Source organism: Mesocricetus auratus, unplaced genomic scaffold (genome assembly GCF_017639785.1).
Source record: "Mesocricetus auratus isolate SY011 unplaced genomic scaffold, BCM_Maur_2.0 Super-Scaffold_2245, whole genome shotgun sequence".
Taxonomy (NCBI): Eukaryota; Metazoa; Chordata; class Mammalia; order Rodentia; family Cricetidae; genus Mesocricetus; species Mesocricetus auratus.
The window spans coordinates 51,122,309-51,145,618 of record NW_024429180.1 but is presented as its reverse complement, the minus strand read 5'-3'; the positions used below and the strand labels follow the sequence as shown (position 1 = coordinate 51,145,618).

General features: G+C 50.9%; 1 protein-coding gene and 1 long non-coding RNA gene across 5 annotated transcripts in view; one reads left to right on the top strand and one right to left on the bottom strand.

Moving 5' to 3' along the window:
* LOC121136551 overlaps positions 1 to 23,310 on the bottom strand; it is a 76,711-nt gene that overhangs the window by 23,390 nt on the left and 30,011 nt on the right. For 2 of the 4 annotated variants that reach the window (XR_005873575.1, XR_005873597.1), the window contains exon 2: positions 5,857 to 5,938. The exons of the other annotated variants lie outside the window; for them this stretch is intronic. This is a non-coding gene — a long non-coding RNA (uncharacterized LOC121136551). The remainder of the gene's footprint in view (positions 1 to 5,856; positions 5,939 to 23,310) is intronic. 4 annotated transcript variants of the gene reach the window in all.
* Pebp4 (phosphatidylethanolamine binding protein 4) overlaps positions 1 to 23,310 on the top strand; it is a 209,698-nt gene that overhangs the window by 172,536 nt on the left and 13,852 nt on the right. The gene's annotated exons all lie outside the window — the stretch shown is intronic.

Below are 23,310 nucleotides of genomic sequence, written 5' to 3'. Positions count from 1 at the left end.
GGGGCCAATGTCTGTGGCCCGATCTTCCTGCAGATTTACTCATCCACTGTGCAGGGCTGAATAAAAGAACAATAAATTTTTAGCAATGTTAATCATGGGCGTGATGATGGTGATGACTACGGTGACTAGTAGAGCTCTTCCTGCCTGTCTGTTGGTGTGTCTGTTGTACCTACTAGACATCTGAAAACCAGAAGCAAGAGTCTGAGAAACTGTAGGAATCACTCTGACCTCCTGACCCCATACAGGACTGGGCTATGTCAGTCCAGAAAGAGGAGTCACCATTGCACAAGAGAGTGAGCCCAGCGCTCAGCGGGTGAAGTCAACGCCTCTTGAGCCTTCTTCCCCTTTTCCCAAGCCTGAGTGAAGGCAAAGTGCCCAGGCCAAACACAGAGGACACAGGAACAACCTTCAACAGCCATATTCCCGCCTGCCACCCTCCCACATTCCAAGACAGAAGAGGTTAGAGGGGTCACTGGGGTCTGCTGGCACAGCCTCCCATTATACAGATGAGAAGGCCGAGGCTCCAAGAAGAGTGGGTGTCTCAGGAGTGCCCAACAGACTTTGTTGGCACTGTGGAAACCAGAGAAGGTGGCAGAAGAATGGATGCAGGGGACTCTATCAGCTGCCAAGATGGCTGATGTCTATGTGGCATCCCACCTCCAGATGCTCACCTCTCCAGCTTCACACTGGGCAGGTGGCTTTGCCTGAAGAATGGACAGCTACCCATGGAGGCCACACAGATGGCCATGATGACAAGCCAGTATCTACAGTTTCCAGAACAATGGGCCTTTCCTCTTTGCCCTGCTCCCTAGAACACAGCAAAAAGGCGAACTTACCCCCCCCATGCCCAAGGGTAAATTCCCCAGTAGTCTGATCCTGCTTCTATCTCCCAAAGATCTCTGCCAGGTGTCTACTTGGGATAAGCTTCCTGGCAGTATTTGAAGCTAATTAGAGGAAATTTCAGGCTACTTTAGGCCACAAAACCATTTATTCATTCAACGAACTTCTGCTTTGTCTCATGCGTCTTCCTTTCCCACATTTCCACATTGCTCAGCAACATTCGTAGTTTCCACCTGAACGCTCTCTCTCTGTCTCTCTTTCTCTCCTCTCTCTTTCTGTCTCTGTCTGTCTCTCTCTCCTCTCTCCTCTCTCCTCTCTCTCTCCTCTCTCTCTCCTCTCTCCTCCCTCTCTCCTCCCTCTCTCCTCCCTCCTCCCTTTCTCCTCCCTCCTCCCTCCTCCCTCTCTCTCTCTCTCTCTCTCTCTCTCTCTCTCTCTCTCTCTCTCTCTCTCTCTCTCTCTCTCTCTCTCTCTCTCTCTCTCTCGTTTCCATTCCTAGCCTCTAGCTTGGCCCTTTTCTTTCCTATCATGATCCCCATCTGGGACCCAAACCCAGCCCACACTCTGCAGAGAGGCTGAGGGAGGGGCCCTGCCAAGCTTACTCCCAGACAGATGTGCTCTGTTCCCTGCACAGCTGCCCAGGCCTGTCCATCTGCGCTCACTTCCTGCCTCCCTGCTCCAGCCCCTCACACTTCCCACGCCAGGGTGGAGAGTCTAGTCCAGAGGTTTTTCTTCTTCTCAATCCAAAATCTGTAAGTGGCCACTCTCACGGCATAAGCCAGCACATTGGTTCCTGCCCTTCCCAGGGCATCCAGGAGGAGTGGTGGGTGACCTAGGAAATGCCCCAGCAAGTCTGTAGCTTCCCTGACCTTAGACTTCTAAACTTCAATGTCTTGACAGCTGCTGGGGACCCACCTGACTCTAAAGGCCTCCCTCCCAGCATCCATGTCCACGTGAAACACACCAACATGGATAGTGCCTGATGTGATTTCATTATTTTCTCAAGTCTTAGAAGTCAATGCTGTGACCCTTTAATACAGTTCGTCAAGTTGTGGGGACCACCGCCACCATAAGATTATTTTTGTTGCCATTTCATAATTGTAATTTGCCACTGTTATGAATTGTAATGTAAATATCTGATATGCAGGCTATCTGTGAAAGGGTCATTCAAAAGCCCCCAAGGGGCCACGACCCACAGGTTGAGAACCACTGCTCTAAGGGAAGTGAATATTACTTTCTAAAGTAGTTTGGACTGGGGAGATGGCTCAGTTGTTAAAGCGCTTAGTGTGCAAGCATGAGGAGCTGCCTTCAAGTCACCAGCACTCACATAAAATTTGAATGTCATGGAGTGTCCTGTGAACCCACATAAAAGGCATGGTGTCTGCCTGTAGTCACCGGCACTTGAGAGGCAGGGACAGGTGATCCCTGGGGCAGGCTGACTAGCTGTAATCACCACAACTGGTGAACTCTTTGGTTCAAGGAGAGATCCTTCCTCAATAAATAAAAGTGGAAAGTGATGAAGTCTGCAGATGTCAACTTCCACACATGCAGTGCACACAGTCGCACATAGTCTACACACTGGTGTGAGCACACCAAGACACAGACCACATGCATGTTCACACTCTGAAAGACACTAAAAGCAATGATACCCAAGGTTGTCCTCTGGCTTCCATACAGATGCACATTAATAAACAAACACATGTATGATGGGTACCAAAAAAAGAAAAAAAGACGTTGTCACTCTCATGACTGATTCCTGCAGAGTTCCATGTGCACCTTGTAGTCTTGTTGTTTTGAGGTAGGGCCTACTTTGTTGAAATGGGGTTGCAGCTCTGGAACCCAGCTTGTTTCCAAGGTTCCCAAAGCTCCTCGTGGCTCCTAACATGGAGTGTCATCCATCCTCTGGACTTTAGAATGGTATGGGAGGCTCTGTAGCAATCAGGGTGATAGCCTCTCCTTAAGACGAGGAGCTGGGGGACTATGGATGTAGCCTTGACTCTAGACATGGAACATGCTCAGTAAGGGTGTGCCGAACTGACACACATCAGCGTCAAAAGGCAAATGGGGAATCTGATCAACGCTTGCGCTCTGCCTTTGGGAAACTCAGATTAGGCAATCAGGAAAAGGAGGGGCAGAAGCGTATGTCTTCATGATGGAGAATGGTAGTGGCGGTGTAGGAGATGGCTGAAATGAACTGTGTCCCCTCCACGGACACGGCCTTTTCTTTGATACCATGCCCAAATGTTTCAGGAGTGACCAGAAAGATGGGCAGTCATTTCTCTTCCTAGAAGTATACTAAGGGTGTGTTTGAAACTCCAGAATCCTGCACTTTCCGAGAACTGGCTTCTCCAGGCAGGAATAAGCCCCAAACAAAGTGCTGCTGTCCAGGACAGGAGCAAAGAGCTAATCCAGACTTTGCAGTTACAAGGCAGGGCCCACTTCCTGGACTGCCATTTGTAAATGAGGCATAACTTCAGTTCACCCCACTCTCCCACAGTCTGGTGTGTGTCTTTAGGGGAAGGCAGTTACTGATATTTTTTGCCAGGCCCACCCCCCAAAAAAAACATGAATCATGGGACTCAATTCGGGTTTTTAGATGACACCCTTGATATGAGCTGTCTAAACTATAGGCATAGGTGGTGGTGTTTTTTGTTTTGTTTTAAATCATTTTCTTAAGTACCTAAGAAAGAAAAGTTCTTGGGGCTGGGAGTGTGACTCAGATAACAGAATGTGTGCCTGCCATGCACAGGGCCCTCGGTTCACTTCCCAGCATCCTGTAAACCAGGCCTACGTAGTGGTGGGCACATGCCTGTAATTCCAATTCCCAGAGCTACAAGTCCAACGTCACCCTCGGCTACACTAACAATTCAAGCATTTTGGCCATAGAAGACCCTGTCTCAGAAAGAGAAGGAGGGAAAAAGGAGGTGGAGGAGAGAAGGAGGGAAGAAGGAAGGCAGGAGAAGAGGAAAGGACATTTTTATCACCTTTATTCCACTTGGCAGATTTGGCCACCATCACTGTCGTGGCATCCCTTGCCACCCGGTCTCAGCCTGAAAAGTTTAATCTGATAAGTCGGAGCCTCACATCCCAGAAAGGATGGATGAGTGGACCACTGATGACAGGAGGGCCGGATGACAGACAAACAGGGAGGTAGCTGGTAGGCACTAAATAGGCACAGAGGCCAAGGCTCATCCTCATGTACGGCCTTGGAAGCAGGCTGCTTGGCAAAGGGTACTGTCCTCTATTTGAGAGATCAAGATGACTTACATATCCCCTATGACTTCAACCAAGAGCAACCAGTGTTTGTTACACACACACACACACACACACCTTCTAAGGCAAAGTTCCTATTCTGCCAGCTCACCAATGGTTGGAAACCTCTCTCCCCTCTCTACATTTCATAGAAAGGGAACGTCCATAGTTACACATTCACCTGGATTCTTTTGATAATTCTTCTAGGGGAGTCCTGGGGTCTCACAGATGCCCCTGGGTGTTAGACTTATTCATTTAAAGGCAACCGGGGCTTGGAAGGAGGGACAGGGCTTCATTCTGTACAGTGGCATCCCTAGACTTCTAAGTCAAGGTTATCCACCCCTGTTATCCTACTCATAAGATCTCCTTCCAGGATAGTCACCTTAACCTACCTAGGAGCAGGGACCTTGACCTCAGAGCCCCCACAGCATAAATTCCCTGGGACCAATTTCACAACCCAGCACAGAGTTTACTACACGTTTCAGACGAAGGTGTGTCAGAGCCCAGAGCATGCTTCTGCCCGCTGCGTGGGCGTCAAGTTCAATGCCTTCTTGTCAACACTTGAATGTGTTGAACATCACTCACAAGGGCATTCTTTAAGAAACCTATTAAGTTAATTACCCAGGCATTTTTCCGTCTCTCCCCCTATCCATGCATCTCACATAAGGCAAAAAAAAATTGGCTTTCTTCCTTTCAGAGATACTTTTGATGTAACTCCTCTCTTCTTGGCATAATAGCATCTTGTTTATTTCTCCAACTTAGTCAGGATGGCAGCACTGCAAAGACCTCCTCCCTTGCTCAGATCTCAGGATTGAGGGGAGCTAAGAGAGGGTTTGTGACCCAAGAGATGGAGGAGTAGTTCACCTGCTATCTCATTTCTAGCAACCGCCCTCAACAGTGATGATGACACAGGATTCCCCAAGAGATGCAAGTCCACCGGCAAGCATTTATTAAGCAGCAGCCCTGTGCCCGGTACCTGTCACCATTGGCTTTGGAAGAAGAAAACACTCCACCCAGATAAATTTTTCCCGACTCCAGGCATAAAGAGTCCTAAGAAAATGAAAGTATTGTCTTATTAAAGATTATCAAACTGAGTGGGGAGATCAAGAGAACTGGGTTCTAAACCGTTTCTGCTATGGGTACCTGATTCTGTAGATGCCAGGGTCACGAATGTGGCCCTTTGTTGAATGCGGGCGTGGCCCTAGCTCATCATATAGTGCTCCCATGGAGCTGTTGTCGGTGGTTCACCCATGCCTGCACAACTGCCTAGCAGCCTGCCTGGGTCAAGCGTCTACTCAAAGGAAGGGGAGGTGAAGCAGTGTTCAGACCGACTGTAACTAGAACCCCGGAGAGTCTATCTATACTCTATGTTAGATGAATGGCTGTAGCCCTGGGTGGTGACACTTCTGGCTAGCGAGATGGATAGAGTCAAGGCCTGGGGCAGTTAGGGCTCTCCGGCTCTAGCAGGGAGCTGTAATGTTTGTGTCATCCTGACACAGATGGGAACTTCTTGCATTTGGATGGGAAACCAGAAGAGCAAGAAAGGGCAATAGAGAACTAGGAGGAGATACCAACTGGCCAGAGCTCAACCTCACTGCATTAGATCGCATCGGGGCTGCTAGCTTTGAAGAGAAAACCACATCCCACCACAGCTCCTTTGTAAAGACCCAACACAACCCAAAACACCCCCATTCTTTTCTACTCACATGGCAGCAGAAAACCCTGAGGCAAATGCGGACACTGTAAGATGTACTACCCAATACTCACATCCACCCTGATCCTCTGAACCCAGCCTGTCACTCCTGTAGTCACAAGAAACCACTTCAACCCTCAGCCGGGAGGTCTGGGTCTGCAGGGCAAAGAAGTATTGAAATGGTGAGGCCTCTTATGGAACCAGAGTTCACAGGAACCCAAAGGATCAACCACCACTACCCCCCCTTCACAGTCTTTCTCCTAACTCTCTCAAGCTTTTGGTGGTCTGTCCTATTCTGGGGTATGTATCAATGGCCTGTATATCTGGGTGCATCAGGAGCCTCAGACCTTCCAGAAGGCCTTAGTTTCGTCAGGATGCTTTCATTCCTACAGAACCGCAAGACTATCTACAGTCAACTCCCACCCTCCTCCCTGCCTTCCCTCTGATTCAGGGCTGATGAAAGCCTGGTCACTTCTGACTCACACCCCTACTCTCCACATGCCCCTAGAGACCACATCCATCCATGGAAGGTCTAGTGCAATGGTGTTGGGTGTGTGGAGAAGAGCTGGTGGCGTCCAAGGACTTGACCCTGAGCACCTCGAGGTTGGAAAATTGGGCTCACAAGCCTTCACTGCCTTCTCCCCTGAGGCATCTAGCGAAGTTTCACTCTGACGATACACCCTGACAGGCAGGTTCTATGACCCAGGATACCAAGGCCTGGACACCATCTAGGGGAGGAAGAGAGCGGCATCTCAATGGCGCATTAGACCTCCCTCAGCCCTCGTCTGTGAACATGCCCCAAACCCAAGCAGCCTGACAGCAGCTCTCTGTCAGGGGTCACCATCCTTTCTCTGGATCTTGGGAGAGGTGGAGCAAACCTATGGGCAGAGGCATTGCAAGGAGCAAAGAAATAATTATCTCTCATCCCTATACCTCTCTACATAAAGTACATGCATATCTGTAGAAACTCATGTGCGCATGCCTCGACTGTTCAAATTGACTTGAAATTTAAGCATTTCATAAAGCTAGGGCCCTAAGTGCCAGATCCCTTCACCCAAGCTGGGGCAGACACTTACATACACCCCTTCATGCTAGACCACAGCTCTTTGGGATAGCATACTGGATGACTGTGTGCACATACTCACACATTCCCTGAGAAAGCCCCTGAGGCCTCTGTGGGAGGGCTTTCCGGGAGACTTTTATGGTCAAAGAGGAAGTCTAGGCACTGTGAAACAAACAGCCCAGGCCAGGGAACCTGCCAGGAGTGGAATTGGGTTGCAACCATCTCACTAGCTCTGTAGCCTTCAACCCATTTCCTAGACCCATGCTGCTTGGTGAAACAGGCCTGGGCAGAAAACCAGGTGCCCTTGTAATCTCAGCGCTGGGGAGACAGGAGAATGAGTGGGTCAGGTCAGGGGCAGTCTAGGTTACATGGTGAGACCCTGCCTCAAACCCTCCCCTCCCCCTCCCCCTAAAAGAAAGAAATTTGTTAAGCATTCACTGCTCCTGCACGGGAATGCACACTGGGGCACAGCCGCCTGCCCTCCAGCTCATACCCTGATCACAGCAAGGTCCTATTCAAAGACAACTGGAGATGGAGAAGGAAAGAGACTTCAGGGTGTGTAGGGAAATACCCTCAGCATTTCATAGAAAAGGCTCCAGGGGCACACAGGTCAAGTGATTTGCCCAAGGTCATCATCGATCTCCAAGCCTAGTACCTAGACCTCTACACCGAGGCAGACCTGGACAAAGTAGGGTTTACCCGGACAGTGCCGAGGGTACTCCCAGGGGTTTCTGAAGTCTAATGCTTGATACATCCCAACCCCCACCCCAAGTTCTGATGTCTACTGTAAGTAACCATTAGCTCCAAATAGCTCCTTCCTTTTAGCTGAAGTAAAATGAAGTCATTGTTGCTCTGATTCTCTTCCTGGGTGGTTCCCTGTACAATGATGGATGTGAACACAGGACCATAGCCGCCCTGTAGGAGGGCAAGAAGAACACATTCCCACCATGGTAGAACACTGCAAAGGGCAAGGCTGACCTGGAAAGAGGCGGGTAGGAGGTGCAGTCGCCTGAGGGATCTGTCCCTAGGCTGGGCAATGGTGTTGCTGATGGGGGGATGATGCTGGTGGGGGGGGCGATGCTGATGGGCTCCACAAAAGGAGGACCAGAGGATTTGGCAGAAGAGAGGAGGAGAGAGAGAGGACCAAGAGAAGCAGACGATGGGAGAGTGAGGGAGACAAAGGAGAGGACGGGAGCTGAGGCGACTCTGTCATGCCGTGATGCCACCAACTGGCCCTGGCCCCGGCCCCAGAGTGACACACTGTCTCCCACCTACTACACAAGGGCCAGAGTCTAGAATCACAGATGTCCACAGAACCCAACTTGTTTCTGACCACGTGCTCCTCTATCCCTCAGGAGGCTTCCACACCTGAACCCATAATGGCTTTTTGTTTCCCATGGGAGGACAGATCTAACAGGGAGACCCAGAGGTCCCTTTCACTGTTCAAGCCAGAAAATATGTCTGCACGGAAAAGGAAGGGAGGAAGAAACAGAGAGAGAGAGAGAGAGAGAGAGAGAGAGAGAGAGAGAGAGAGAGAGAGAGAGAGAAACAGTGAAATCTAATGATACAAGAATGTATCTACCTGCTGCCAAGCCTGACGACCTGAGTTCAACCCCTGGAACCCACATCTTAGAAGGAAAAATCCAGGCACTGTGGTGGGTGGATGTGTGCACTCACACACATACATGAAAGTATGTTTACACACACATGCACATATATACACACACACACTATATATGTGTGGTGTGTGTGTGTGTGTGTGTGTGTGTGTAATGTTTAAACTTTTTAACAAAACTGCTTCTCCTGCTACAAACAGACCACTCTTCCCAAGCTGAGGACACTGTGGTTCCATCACATGGGCACACCAGCAGTCCATTTTGTCACTTCTTTTGGAATTCTTCTAAGTAAACATTTGAAAGACAGCATTAGGCTGGGCAGATAGCATACCTCATGCATTCAGAAATGCCTACCTTTCATTCAAAATTTGCTACCTCACGACCTGTACAGCTCCGTCCTCTCCAACCTTAGTTTCTCTCACTTACAGGGCTGTGGCGATTGAGTGGTTCCAAAGGATAAAGAACTCAGGGCAAAGCAGGCCCTCCAGTCCAGATGTTTCACAAGAGGTGGAAGGTGGAGAACGGGATGGTGTCCCGTCAGATTGTTCACAGAAGAAGGGACAGCCAGGCCTGGCAGTAGAGACCAACACAGAGGGTGAGGGAGGGGCAACTGGAAAATGACAATTTAGGAAGACTTCCTAGATGAAGCTGTGTGAAATGGACTGGAAAGAGAAAGAAAGACACTTGGCCCAGAGAACCCACAGCCCAAGCTGAACTCATTAGCCTTCCTGGTCATGTCAGACAAAGGCTGCTCAGGCTTGCATGGAGAAACCTCCAGCCTCACTCACTCACCCAGTCTGCCCTATACTCCTCCCCCACCCCCCAGGTCTCTGTTCCCAAGCAGATTTCAAGGGTCACCAAGGGTAGAGACGTGCTGACTCATCACACCCCTTCCCCTCTCAGCCCATGGCACCGAAGGCCCTAGGGTTAGCAAGCATCACAGAAAGGGACCTGTCCCTGTATGGCAAAGCTTTCTCGCCCGGGCCTGGCATGGTACAGAAGTATGGGGAGCCCTGACTGGACCACCCTTCATCTCAAGGTTGCCAGAGAGATTCCAGCAAAGAGGAGAAACCAGCCCTCCCCTCAGGACTGGTTCCCTTCACACAGCCCTCCTGTGTTCCAAGGTGGAATCTGAAGCATTCTGGGCCATGATCCAGGAGTGAGACATGGGCCAGGATACCTGGATGCCACCCCCCAACTCTACTGTCCAACGGGACTATGATCTCGGCATGTCACTTCCCAAGGGCTTGTGCTCTCCTGGTGCAAACCGTGGGTGACAGATTCGTGAAGGAGGAGTATATGACACAGTGTCACACAGGGTCTGGGATGGCTGGGGTAGAGGGTACCCCCTCTATGCCCTGCAGAAGGGGTGCTGTATTGACCCATCTTTAGAAGGGAGAGGACATAGAAAGGGAAGGTTGGCTTGGGCACAGGGAACTTGCATCCCTGGGATCCTCTGACCTCTGCTGACCCCAGTCATCTGCAGGCCACCTGGAAGCAGGGCTGGGCCAGTGCCTGAGTAAGTCAGAAATGACCCTTGTCACTTGCTACGGACTCTGCCGTGGTGGCCTGTAGACCTTATCCTGACCAGAAGACTCCAGTTAGGCAGTTCCAGAATCTTCTTTCCATCCTTGGAGACTATAGGGGCTTTAATGATGGTTATCCTCTCTCCCTTGGGTGCTATGGCTTACCAAGGTCCCCTGCGCACTTCCAGGTATTTATCTATAGTAAGTGGGTAGGACTATTTTCCGCTTCATGGTGATGGTCTGTTCAATGACCAATTTTTACTATCCCATGGGGGCATGGACTCACACAACAACTTCATTCTCTCCCCCCCCTTGTCTCTCTGTCTCTCTGTCTGTCTCTCTGTCTGTTTCTCTGTCTCCTCTCTCTCTGTCTCTGTCTCTGTCTCTGTCTCTGTCTCCTCTCTCTCTCCCTTTGTCTCTCTCTGTCTCTCTGTCTCTCTCTCTGTCTCTCCTCTCTCTCTCTCTCTCTCTCTCTCTCTCTCTCTCCTCTCTCTCTCTCTCTCTCTCTCTCTCTCTCTCTCTCTCTCTCTCTCTCTCTCTCTCTCTCTCTCTCTCTCTCTCTCTCTCTCTCTCTCTCTCTCTCTCTCTCTCTCTCTCTCTCTCTCTCTCTCTCCTCTCTCTCTCTCTCTCCTCTCTCTCTCTCCTCTCTCTCTCTCTCTCTCTCTCTCTCTCTCTCCTCTCTCTCTCTCTCTCCTCTCTCTCTCTCTCTCTCTCTCTCTCTCTCTCTCTCTCTCTCTCTCTCTCTCTCTCTCTCTCTCTCTCTCTCTCTCTCTCTCTCTCTCTCTCTCTCTCTCTCTCTCTCTCTCTCTCTCTCTCTCTCTCTCTCTCTCTCTCTCTCTCTCTCTCTCTCTCTCTCTCTCTCTCTCTCTCTCTCTCTCTCTCTCTCTCTCTCTCTCTCTCTCTCTCTCTCTCTCTCTCTCTCTCTCTCTCTCTCTCTCTCGTTGAACTAGTCCTAGTCCTCGGAACACAGACACAAGTATCTCTGTAAAAATCCTTCCTGCATAGCAGGTCACACTGGCCTGCAGCCATAACACCCTAGGCTGTGATCTCACCAAGCTCCAGGAAGCCAAACAGGGTCAGGCTTGGCTGGTCTCGGAGCAGGAGACCTCCCAAGCAAAACACAGGTGTTGCTGGTGATTCAGCAGCGCAGCCCCTCCCTCCTGGAGTCTAGCTCTTCTCAGGTGTTAGATGCAGACTGGAGTGATTCAGTGAGCTCCTATCAGCACCCAGCCAGAGGAGGGGGGTGTGGCACGGCCTCTGGGCACTCACGTGCTTTCTGGGCCTCTGTTAGGTCCTTGGGTTCTGTTCTTAGGAATCAGGGTGTTAAGTTGTGTCCTCTTTTCATAATCCCTGCCCAGTTCCTCGGGCTGAGCATTCTCGGCCATTGACCCAAATTCCTCAGGCTGTTTGTACCAGGTAAGGGATGGGAGAGCAGCAGGCAAATCTCCATCAGACACCCCCTCCTCGCCATCCCCCATGCAACTCGCTGTAGTCTATGGCTGCCATCAGGATCAGGGCCTCAGCCCCCCAAGACAGTCCCTTTTAGTTTGGGAACAGTGAGGATAAAAGGGGTCCATGAAACGAGGGCCGTCATTAGCCTGTTTTATGAGACCAGAGATATTCATTACATGCAACCCCATCATTAGACACTGCAGTGAGAGCTCTGGCCCATTCTTTATGGCAGTAGAAACTGAAGGGGTTTCTCCCCCAAAGGGAGTACCGCTCCTACCTCCAAAGAAGCTGTGTAGCCGAGGGGAAAGACTGTAACCCTCGGTCTCAGGCCTGCCTCTTATTGCCCCTCCAACTCTCCAACCTCCAGATGCCAGGCAGTCCAAGGCAGGTAGCATGCAAATGGTATTTGAAAGATCTGAGGTTCCTTGTAAAGGGGTCCTGTTGAGGGCTTAGGAGTGACAGCTGCAGTCTGGCACAAGAAGGCACTGCCATCCCAGTGCATAACTCTCTCTACCTTCGTCTACCGGGTACCATTAACACAGGCATTGCCTACACAGCTTCCTCCAAAAAAAGAAAAGCCTCCTTATCCCCATATCTCCATACGTTCCCCTTCTTCAGCAGGTGACTGAGAAGTGAGCTGCCTACCCAACCTAGGAGGTGCCCTGCTCACCTCCTAAATTTAATTCCTTTCTATAAGTCCAGTCCAGCGGCTACTTGGCCTTCCCTTTGCACTCTGCTCCACTCCTTGTCCCCAGAAAGGTAACCATCTCGCTATGAGGGAACACCTGATAACAAAATCTGAGAGGCTGAAGACCCATCCTCCAGAGCCATTCCACCGTACTCCGGTCCTAAGGGACAGGAGGAGCAGTAAGCCGAAGCCCGCCCCACTGGTGCAAGCCATCCAGGCTGAATGGACCGTGGCCATAACCCACAGAGAAGAGTCTGCAGATTAATCGGCTGTCATTTGCATTCATTAAAGACCCCTTTGCCTATGTGCACAGCAGTCTCAGACACTGTGGCTGCTGCTACAGAGGTTTTTGTCTCATTTCTCTGTGGCCTAGCCTAGGTATCCAAATGCCCAGACTGCTCTGCAGAGGTGAGGCATACCCTGGAATAACTACAATGGGCTTTTATTGGCAGGAGGTAGGTTAAGGAGTCAGCAGATATCCCTTGACCCCCTTTAGAGTTCTCTCCTGCTGTCACCTGGTCCCCTTTCCTCCCATCTCCTTAATGCCCCTCGGCGCCATCACCTGGAATGGCCTGGCCCTCCTCAAAGTTGTGCAAAGATTCATTTCAACACACTGAGACTGAGGATGCTCCCTACAGGGACTGGATGCCAGGCACCCCAAGCTGCCCTGCCCCCCACTCTTCTGCCTGCCAACAAGCAGCCAGGGACCTCTTCAGTGCACCTTCCCAGTGACTGCTGGCACTGAGTGGCCCGTAAGAAATGTCCACCCGGGTTCCCATAGGAGCTCTCTCCTCTCCCTGAGGTCATGTCAGTCCCCAACAGTTCCAGAGACCTATGGGACCAGCCATGAGGTCAGGGTGGAGTTTGCTGTATTAGCCTGAGTTGTTTTTCTCATTGTAATTGCCAAGCTCCCCAGGTTGGCATTTGCCTGCTGGGCACTGTAAAAAGTGACACAACGGAATGGGAGCAAGCCCTGGGCCTGACTGGAGACTGCATGGCCCCAGCCCCTGGCTGGGCTCTGGTGGGCCCCATTCATAATTCCCTGGGCCTAACCAACAGATGTGGTTTGTCACAGGCAGGCAGAGACATGAAGGCCCACCACACAGGTCCTGGCACAGCCAAGGAATGAGAGGGTATCATGGTATCAGGTCACGGATGGCATCTTGGACATCTGGGAGGACGGGGAACTAAACAAGGAAGGGGCTCAGCTACAGTACTCCTGCCACCAGAGCCCACAGAGAGGACCATGGCCCTCAGGACCAAGTGCTTCCCACACCATCCTCCAGTCCATAGGGCCTCACTTTCCAGTGTCCTCCCTCCTGCGTTGGTCTCTGAGGTCCCTCAGAGAACAGGCATACCTCACATCACATAGAGTTGTAGAGGGAGGACTGTCTGGAGAAAGATCATCAGAGGGTATCAGAAGCCCACAAGTGCCCTCATGTACCTATCAAATGGGGCGACCACCTCACCCCCAACACTTCAAGGACTCAAAGCCCAGTGTCCCCATGTGAGGTGACTGACCCTCTTCTGGCTGTCCCACCCTGTCTGAACCACCTTACTTGAAACCTTAGAGCCTGAAGGTCAGCCAGGGCCTATCAAGGAAAGGCTTCCAAGGGGCCAGAGCCCGGAAAAGACAGGAAAGTAGAGCCCGTCCAGGGCCAGAACACAGAGGGTTCCCATTGCTGCCATCATATGTCTGCTAAAGAGGCAATCCCCTTCCTGGGCCCAGAGACACTTTGGGCATCAGGACTCTGTGGCGAGTAGTATCCAGGTTAAGTGTGTATATGAATCACCTTGGGTGGGTGAAGGATGGGGGTTGTTTTGTTCCTTTTGACCACAATGGAAATGGAGCCTAAGGTTTTGCCTATGCCAGGCAAGCATTTTGTCACTGAGCCGTACCCCTAGACACCCATCCCACTTTTTCCACGTCTAAAAACTTTTAGAACAGGTTCCACCAAGTTGCCCAGCCTGGCCTCGAACTTACTCTGTAGCTCAGTCTAACCTTCAACTTGTGTTCCGCCTACCTCGGTCTCGATTACAAGCCTGCATCACTGAGACCAGCTTTCCCCCAGGTTCTTATGTCTAAAAATTCTGGGACTTTCTAGGCCAAGAGTGGAACCCCAGACGCTGTGTTTTCTAAAGAGCTCCCATCCCAGGCAGGTTGCTAGAGATTGCACAGGCCTTGCTACTGCTCTAGGACAGCTGCCATTTCAATAACAAGGGGCTAATGGCTAGTAGGCAGAAGCCAGGGTCACTGTCAGTCTTTGGGAATGATTAAGGTAATACTTGAATGGGACTTACACTGTTTCTGCCTATTGTCACACTTTCTCACCAGCATCCGTTTCCCAGAGCTTCCAACTCTACCCAGCATCTTCTCTTTCGTAAAGCTCCCTATCTTTCTTCCTTGGGTCCCTCCCTCCCTCCTTCTCTCCCTCTCTCCCACCCTTTCTGCCTCCCTTCTTTCCTTCCTTCCTTCCTTCCTCCCTCTCCTCCCTCCCTTCCTTCCTCCCTTCCTTCCTTTTTCCCTGCTCACAGGGCAGCCCCAGACCTGGGTCTGTGGACTGAAGTCTCAAAAGTCTGGATTACAGTTTCTCTTGCCACCAGAGTTACAGAGCAGGGTCTGGCCCTGCAGGTCCTCTTGCTTCTGATCCATTATTTGTCTAAGAAGTGTCCCTTGAGCCCCCTATCTTCACCCCTTGTTCTCTACTGTCAACTAAGAACATGTGCTGAGGATGGACTCATCAAATAGGGCAGAGAAGGGGGAGACAAAGCAGAGATGAACCCAAGAGTCCGGTTGCCACTGCTCTGGCTCCCCCATCCCTATCCCTGAGGCCACAGTAGAAGGCTCTTTATGGTAAAGTTTCTCACCCACCTCTAGACCTTAGCCCACTGTGTGACCCAACTCCAAGAAGGCCCCTCATCTCTTAGTGGGAAGTGGGGAGGGCAAAGTAGCCCAGAGAGTGTTGACAGTAGTTTTTGGCTGATGGCTGAAAGTGAATGGATGGGTTGGGGTGAGGAGTGAGGAAGGTCTTAGCCAAACAAGGGGAGACAGATGGTTAGCAGGATCATGGACAAGGGGAATATATGGGGCCAGATGCTCTGCAGGTTCAGGAAGCTCCTGGGAAGCAATCCCAACCACCCCAGGAGCCTCCCAAGTTGGGGCATGGCATTCTAGACATCAGCCTGGCAAGCACCACTCCCTAGGGATCTGCTGTGAAATAGGAAGCAAAAGTCTGGTAGGGTCACCTCCTCCCAGCATATGGGTCCTCCTTAGCTCATCTCTCTACACAATGCAGGGCAGGGAGGGGGTGTCAGGTATGAGGTGCAGCCAGCAGCCAGAAAGACAGGGTTCTACAGGTGAGAGATGAGCTTGATAAGGGCCAGGGCTGAAGAGTGAGTCCCACTGCAGTTTCTCAAACCCTGTTTGTTTTAGGGATTAACTGCACTCCTTTCTTAATTGCTGCTGGAGCCAGTATACCTGCAGCCTCCTACAAGCATCCCAAAAGGAAGGCCCAGGAGGACTAGATTTATGGGCCCACCTCCCAGAAGGCTGCCCCCCATACTCTCTGCACCTCCCAGCTGGTAGGCTGGTTCTGGGCCTACCCACAGACCTCTGTATCAGTCTGTTATCTGTCTGTCCACACTCCCTGCCACTTGTCTTCTTCCCACGGTCCAAGCTGCAGCCTAGACACATGCCCAGTTCCTCCCATCATGCTTAAACTCTGACAGTACCACCAATGAGAGGCTGCCTGGGAGATGAGTGTGTGAGGGTCACCTATCTGTGTATTAGTGAGAATGTAAGTATAGGGGTCTGAGTATGAGCATGCTAGTGTATATGAGTGTGTGTGTGTGTGTGTGTGCATGTTAGCACATGTGACTAAGTGTGTGAGTACACTGTATGTATGCACATTATATGTGGATATATGATGTGCATAAATGAATATGAGCATGTATATGAGTGTATTGAGTATGAGAACACTTTGTGATAATGAGTATGTGTGAGCATAGATATGTTTAGTGTGGGAATTGTGAGCATATTGTGTGTATGTGTGTGTGTGTGTGTGTGTGTATCAGTCACCATTCTCCATGCCTGTGACTGTCTCTCCCCTACCCACTTATCCCTGTCAGTCCCAACCCCACGGTACCTGATAGTCTCCACACACTCCACCCAGCTGCTGCTCCTTCAAGGAAGCCCACCCTCTGTAGCTTCTACTATCCCCTAGCCATTCCCATTTCTACTGGTTCTGAAAAGGTCTTGCCACTGTTCTGCTCCCCTTCAGTCATCAAGCCATTTCTGGCCAAGTTTCCACAACTCCTGCCTTGTTACCCACTGGGACCCTCCCTCTGATCCCCAAGGCTAGACCTCCCATTGGCAAAGCCTTCTGTCTCTCAGACGATGGTTCCTGTCTTTGCCCTCTGGCACAATCCTCCTCCAGACCTGTGTTCTCTGGACATTGTGTGTGTGTGTGTGTGTGTGTGTGTGTGTGTGTGTGTGTGTGTGTGTGTATGAGAGAGAAAGAGAGCTCCAAACAGAGAAGACAGAGACAGAGACAGAGAGAGACACAGAGAGAGTCTCTCTGTGGGGCTGGGGCTGGGAGTGGGCAGGAGGATCAAGAAGAGAAAAAAAGAGGCCAGGCTCAGATGGTGTCATTAGGAGACACTAATGCCCCTCATCAAGGCCTATTAATAAACATCATATACTACTTGCTCCACAAGCCTGGGGTGAGCATAGGCCCAGCAGGACAGGCCACAGTCACAGCTGGGTAACCTCTAAGCCCTAGGCACAGCCATTAGCCTTGTGAGCCTGACCCGGCACAGACACTTCTCGGGCCTGTCGCAATCCAAGAGCACTGGCAGCCACAGAGCCCATCCTCCCTCCACTAGCCTTTCATGAAGCCTCAGCAGAGAGCTCAGCTCAGTGATGACCCTTACGCCTGGGTGGCGTTGTGGGCCTTCAGGGCTCTGCTTCCCAACAACTTCATAGCCACCCTGTGAGAAACCCCTACTGTGCATCGCCATCACTCGACTTAAAGGTACAGAGACTGGGACACTTGGAAAGGAAATTGAGAGGCTCCTCAAAGTCACCAAGCTAATTGGTGACGACATTGGACAGAAGTCTGGCTGGCCCGGGAGCACAGTCATGCCCGATGCCTGAGTCGCCTATCAACTGGATGTCTCCATTTTCTTGGTCTTGTGGTTGCCTTTACCCTCCAAGCAGGTAGTCTCCAGCCTCACTGTGCTTCAGTTGGAATTAGGAACCAACGTGAACTAACTCATGTAGAAACCCCGGTGAGAAGCCTGCCTACCCCACTGAGGTTGACCTGCGGCCTCTCTCCACACACACACATTCACCACACTGAGTTCAAGTAAAAGAAGCATTCAGTCCTTTTGTAACCTTAACCAAAAATTAGTATTTATGGAAGAAAGGTGTTTGGGGTCCCAGATCCCAAGGTCACATGTTCTGAGGGAAGCCACTGATTTCCAGCCATTTCCTTTTTGATCTTTGGCATGGCGGGGAACCAAAGCCCAGCCTAACCCTCATCCCCTCCTGACCTGAGGGGCAGCTTGGGCAACTATCTCCAATATCCATCCTGGGATGGCAGCTGAGTCTCTGGAAAGCAGAAAGCCTTTGCCTAGGATCTGTGAACTCAAGCTTCAGAGATGAACTTGAGTTCAACTCAAGGCTTAACACCCGCTGATGGCTTTGGCTCTCCACAGTCTGGTGTGTTTGCTGGCATCGGAGGCTGGCCTCTCCCTTGCATGTCTCTTGAGTCTCTTTCAGACATGCGTCTGCTGGTGGGCTCTAACAGGTGATCCAGTCTAGTCCTACCTCGAACGTCACTTCCATGTTCACACATCGCTCAAGGAGTATGTTAGTTACTCTTCTCATTGATCTGACACGAACAAATTAAGGGGCGGATTTGTCTTAGCTCACAGTTTCATCATGGTAGGGAAGGCGTGGTGACTGGGGAGGCTCCATACGAGGCTGTGGGTCCGGAAGTGAAGCACATAGAAGAACTTTCAAGGCTTGCCCCCAGTGGCCTATGAGTGTCATATAGGTACCATATCCCAAAGACTCTGCAAATTCCCAATAGAGCACCACCAGCCAAGGAATCACATGTTCAAACACACAGCCTGTGGAGGACATTGCAGACTTGAAAACTAGCAGACAGTTTTCTCAACTTAAGCTTGAGCTCCCTTGCTTTATCCATTGACAAAACAAAACACTACTACATATCCTTCATCGCCCGAAGACTAGCCTCCTCTCCATAGTTTTCTCAGGTATCATTCTCTTTCTTCTCCTCTATTTGTATCTTCTGTCATCTGAGCACTGCCTACAGGGCCTTAGCTATGACAGTTGTTTCTTTGTTAATTTATCTGCTCGTCTGGATCAGAACACCAAGAACTGTGTCTCATTAGTCCTATGTCCAACACAGATCATCTCATCTATTCACTCTTCTTCCCATCTCCCCAATCATCCATCATTCCTCAGAACCAGCTCCATACTATAGACTGTCACATACAGGGAATGTCCAGTGAGCAGGACTGACTGAGACACCACTTACACGTTACATGGCCTGGAACAAAGGGCCATAGACAACCTTGACCTTGGCCATGGGAAATTTGCCTATTAACCCAGTCTGATAAAGGGTGGTTAAGCTTTGGGTGATGTTCCTCCCATCCTGGGCCACTACTTCCTGGAAGAAATGAATCATTCCTCTTCAGTGACATCCCACTGTGGTATCTGGAGACCTAGATTTGAAACCAAGCTCAGAATCAAAACCCAGGGGGCCTGTTGTCAATTGCTGCCCATCCATTGGTCTGTCACCAGTGTTCACCTTCCTGTCTCTACTACCCATAAGGGCAGAGGGAAAAGACCTGACAAGTCTTTGATCTTGAGATATGTTGAAGGAAACAAATGTGCAAAATAATTGGCCATCTTACACCCTGGGGTCTAGAAGCACTCAGTTGACAGGAGGCCTCAGATCCGTGTGCCTCCATCTTCCCATGGGCTTCATTCCACTTGCCCCAGTGACCAAGCCCCAGGGCAAGAGCAGGCCATAGGATTAATTGACTGGAAGACTTTCCCTTCCAGTAGGCACCATCTCCAGAGCTGGGTCTCCTCCAGGCTGGCATTTGGTGGCCTGGCAGCCACAGCCCCTGGGGATCTCAGAGCCTGGGAGCTGTCAATGCCTTCCACTCACTTAGCCCTTGTTAATTGCAGAATACACAGATTGCTGGGTAGCACTTTCCAGTGTTGTGCCTTTTCCTGGCTCCTTTGCCACTTGGCAGCTTGCAGGCAGCTGTGCGAAACAGCAAGGATCTTTCTCATTCGGTGCCAGTGTCACAGAGTCTGGACTCCGTTTCTAGTTTCCTTTTTTGTTGTTGTTTGTTTGGGGTTTGTCTTTCTTCCCTTTCTACCCAAGAACTCTCTGTTGCTCATCTCTCCTACCACACTCCCTTATCTCTCTGTGCCTTGTCCTTCAAATCTGGGGCTCTCCTTGATGCCCCCCACTCCCCCTGAAATAAAAAAGCGAAACTTTGCCCTCTGCCAGAGGGAATCCCTCGTCAGGCAGAAGTAATTGAATCCTCCGTGGAAATGGGAAGACATGGATGAAGAGATTAAAACATCTCCTGAGTGCTAGAGGAAATGTGTCATGATCCCCTACCTGGAGGTCAGGTAGCCCGAGAACCTGGAGCTTTGAACATCCCCCATGGGGGGGGGGAGTTTCCAGTTGGCTGTAGGTAATTGCAGCAGAATGAAGCCAGCAGGCCAACAACTCTGCCAAGACCTGCAATGGTCCATCCCCTTTGCCCCCACCAGAGAGATTCATGAACCATTATGAGTCTGAGCCTTTATATCTGGTGGGCTTTCTGAGCAAGGGAAGTGAGAAGCCTCAGATAGAACAGCACACAAGTATCCCCACAAGGAAAGAAGCAAAGGGTTAGATGAGAAGTAGAACTGACTGGGGTGGCAAAGGTAAGGGGAGCAACATCCCTGCCCACTCTGCGCAAGACATCCCAGGTGGACAACGATGGTGGGATATAGCCCCTGCCCTGGAGAGACTGAAACCCCTCTGTTTTCTGTCTGATTGAATCATCTGTCACTCTCCATCTTCCCATGCAGGGAGTGTGCTGAGATCAGACAGCAGGATAGTGGCCTGGAGAATCAGAACATGAGTAAACAGTGGCTAAAGACAGGCAGGCAGGTAGGCAGGCATATACACATGCACACACGTGGGAGACACACACACACACACACACACACACACACACACACACACACACACACACACACCACCAGCTTCCAGAACCATGCTTTTGACTTAACCTGAGACAAATCAGAAGCATTTTAAGATGTTTGAATCTTCCCAGTTCTTGTGACTCCCAAACAAGCCCCAACTTCCCCTAAGTATCTCCAAGATCTAAGCTAGTTCAACAGAGGGACAGTGGATGCTGAGAGGGAAGCCAGCAAAAAGAGACCTCCTGTCTACCAACACAGAGGAACCCATGTGCTCCAGAGTCCAGATCCTTCTGTGCAATAGAATCTTTGTGCTAGGGCTGGGGGTGTTGTCCAGTAGTAGAGTGCTTGCCTAGAATGCGCCTGGCCTTGGACTCTGTCCCTACTGTAATTTACGTGAATTCCTATGCCAGAAACTAGAGTAACTGCTGCTCTTACACCCTGCACACATAAGGGTCTTCCCTACTGAGCAGTTTCCCACACCTCATCCCACCATGGATACCCACCGGTACTAGGTTCCCCTCCCCAGAAGAGGAGGAATGGGAAAAAGTTGTGGGAAAAAGTTGCTTCCATCTGTTGCCATCTGTCCTTGACACTTACAAGGGCTCCCTAATGTCCTCCCAGGTACAGGACACAAACATGCCTGAAAGGACCCTCGTCCTGCCACTCTACAAAGCACATCCTTGGCTTCTTAGTGTTCCTGGGTGTCAGAAATCCAATTGCATCTATGGTGTTTGTGATTTCTATAATTATTTCCTTTTTTTAAACAGCATTTAGAAAAGTTCCTTTTGAAATTTTCAGTCTATCCCCGAGTGCAAAAGGGGAAAGGAGGTTTGGGCTGAGTTTGCCAGGTCTCAAAGACAGCCAAGAGTGCCTGGAGTCTCCCAGAGCAGGTGGGGATAGCAGATGGTGGGCAGCAGGGAAGCCTAAAGGTGTTGGGGGCTCTTGAGGGTCCCTGATCTTTTGCAGGTTCTCCTTCAAAAGTGCAAATGTGGTGTCTGTGCCCCTCCAACACCAGGTCCCTACCCACCCCCATCAGGGTCCCTTCTTGGCCTGGCCTCTAGGGCAGAGCTGGCATTTCTCAGGATCCCACTCACATTCTACTACTGAGTCAGGACCATCCTCCATTGTTCCGGCTTTTCAGGTTGGGTATGATTTTCTACCAAGATATTTTAACCCAAGGCATCCAGATACTATTTGGTTCTGTCCGGTTTGGGTTAGTACTCGGTATTAAGCCTAATGACCCCCCACATGCTAAGCACCCCATCCTGTCGAGGCATGCCCTCACCCAATGCCTGTGTATTTAATAATGGTTAGCTGAGAACAACAGTGCTTACCAGTGGAGCAATGATGCTATCAAGACGTCATGTAAAGGTACAAGGCAGTAATGTGGGCTCAAAGGCCTGAGCCATTGATCAGTCAGCCTCGGGAGTCCCAGGGTCCCTCACTTGCTGAGCATTCTCGAGCTCTCCCACTCATTTCTCAAATGGCTTGGGACAATTTGTTTAACCTCTCTGGGCCCCCAATTTTCTCAGCTTTTAGAGTTTGGCTTCTTTGCTGTTGACCCCACAGTAGAAATTTCAGCCCCTCTGGAACTAACCTGAGGAGGGATTTCAGCCAAAGGACACTTAGCCACCCTCACCCAACCTGAGTAAGTCACAGCCACTCCGCCCACTCATTGCATTATGGCTCCACTGCCATCAGGTTCTACCCTTCCGGCCAGCAAGAGTGGCATCTGTCTGTGGGACCAGCTTAGGCAGACCCAAGTAGCTAAACGCCCGGAGCACCCAAGTGAAACCCAGGTGCAGAGCGGTAACAAGGGATGCCGGTAGGAAGCGCAGACAGCGTGATGCTGAGGCTCAACCCAAAGGTTTGCATCCAGTCTTTGTAAACCAGGCAGCCCTGGTGAGTGGGAAGACACTCCCAAGGCCTGAGTGAGGTCTCAAGTCAGACTTTCCGCATGGGCCCAGCGCTGCTCCCTGACCCATACAGAAGTCTCGGCCCCTACCCTCACTGCTTCCCTGCCCCCTCGCTGGAGGGGAGAAGCCTGCTTATTGCTCTGGGTGGGACCCAAGCCCATGGGAAATTGAACAGAAACAGCCAGCCTAGGTTGCTATTGTTTGGCTTAAACAAACCACTGGCTGGGCTGCCGTGGAGAGGAATGAGGGGGAGGCCAGAGAAGAGAAAGCATGCTGCTGGGCTGGGCTTCCCTGCCTCCTCCCCATCTTGTTAGGGTAGCCAAGAGAGCTATTTGGGGCGAGTGCTTCCAGGCTTCCTTTGGTCATGACCTCCCCTTGTGGACCGCCATTGAGAAGAAAAGCCTCCAGGCTCCAAACCTCCATCCCGCTCCCACCTTAGCCTTGGCATCTCAGCTTCTGGTCACATCTGGTTCTGATACCAGCCCCAGACAACGCCAGGCCCCAGAGTAGAGGAGCTAAGCCATTGCACTGTAGCACCAGGCAGGCTGCAGTGGCCGCTAACACAAGAGCCTGTATTTGAAGGCTACCCACGTGCACCCGGGGCTGCAGGAATGGGGTTGGGGAGAGGATGGAGAAGACCAAAGGCAGTGGACTTAGGGTGTGTAGGATCCTGTCCTTCTAGCCTCCTGCCCCTTCTCCCAACTGAAAATGACCTAGATAGACCCTTATAGTTGAGCCTAGAGAAGGGACCCATGCAAGGAGACCCACAGTGAAGAGTGGACAAGCATGGCCCAAAGCAGAGAGGTCAGATCCTTGTCCCCTCCCATAAGTACCCCTTCTAGGTCCTAGAATAGCCAATAAGTTAACCATGGTACAACCCTCATTCCCTCCCCCCACCACTCCTCCATCCTGCCTCCACTTTCGGAGAGTGAGAGGCATAGACTGCCCCAGGAAGGACTGAGAGGAAAGGGGGCCAGGGCACAGTTAGGTGTTGGCAAAATCAATTAAGAACCACGCTAATC